We start from the raw sequence: 1,153 nt of genomic DNA, 5'->3' as shown, positions 1-1,153 counted from the left end.
GGGATCGATACCCATATTCTCCAAGCTAATCCATTTTTTGTTTTTCTCTCTCCCTCGGTTCACCTCACTTATATTAAAGTGAAAATCACCGAGCTTTTTTTTTCAAAAGTTGGAGAATTAGCTCAGTTGGTAGACCGCTTCCTTTGCATGCGAGCGGTACCGGGATCGATACCAGTATTCTCCAAGCAATTGCATTTTTTATTTATCTCTCTCTCCCATTTCATGTCACTTATACTAAAGTGAAAATCTGCGAGCTTTTTTTGCAAAGTTGGAAAATTATCTCAGTTGGTAGAGCGCTCCCTTTGCATGCGAGATGTACCGGTTTCGATACCCGGATTCTCCAAGCAATTGCATTTTTTCTTTTTCTCGCTCTCTCGGTTCAGCTCAATTATACTAACGTGAAAATCAGCTAGTTATTTTCGATTGTTGGGGAATTCGCTCAGCTGGTAGAGCGCTCGATTTGCATGAGAGAGGTACCGGGATCGATACCCGGATTCTCCAGACAATTGTATTTTTTCTTTTTCTCGCTCTCTCTCTTGGTTCGGCTCACTTATTCTAAAGTGAAAATCGGCCAGCTTTTTCTCCAAGGTTGGGGAATTAGCTCAGTTGGTAGATCGCTCGCTTTGCATGCGAGAGGCACCGAGATCGATACCCGGACTCTCCAAGCACATCCATTTTTTCTTTTTCTCTCTCCCAATTCATGTCACTTATACTAAAGTGAAAATGAGCGAGCATTTTTCATATGTTGTCGAATTCGCTCAGTTGTTAGAGCGCTTCCTTTGCATGCGCGAGGTACCGGATTCTCCAGGCAATCGCATTTTTTTCTTTTTCTTTCTCCCTCGGTTCACCTCCCTTATACTAAAGTGAAAATTAAGGGCTTTTTTTTTCCAAGACTGGGGAATTAGCTCATTTGGTAGAGCGCTCGCTTTGCATGCGAGAGGTACCGGGATCGATACCCGGATTCTCCAGACAATTGCATTTTTTCTTTTTCTCGCTCTCTATTGGTTCGGCTCACTTATTCTAAAGTGAAAATCGACGAACTTTTCTCCTATGTTGTGGAATTCGCTCAGTTGTTAGAGCGCTTCCTTTGCATGCGAGAGGTACCGGGTTCGATTCCTGGATTCTCCAAGCAATTGCATTTTTTCTTTTTCTC

General features: G+C 42.8%; 1 non-coding gene across 1 annotated transcript; it reads left to right on the top strand.

Moving 5' to 3' along the window:
* Positions 1 to 895: 895 nt before the first annotated feature.
* On the top strand, positions 896 to 968 carry Trnaa-ugc (transfer RNA alanine (anticodon UGC)). The gene has a single exon. It is a non-coding gene; the product is annotated as a tRNA-Ala (tRNA).
* The last annotated feature ends 185 nt before the right edge of the window (positions 969 to 1,153 follow it).

Source organism: Octopus bimaculoides, unplaced genomic scaffold (genome assembly GCF_001194135.2).
Source record: "Octopus bimaculoides isolate UCB-OBI-ISO-001 unplaced genomic scaffold, ASM119413v2 Scaffold_257693, whole genome shotgun sequence".
NCBI lineage: Eukaryota > Metazoa > Mollusca > Cephalopoda > Octopoda > Octopodidae > Octopus > Octopus bimaculoides.
This window is presented reverse-complemented; position numbering and strand designations above follow the sequence as displayed.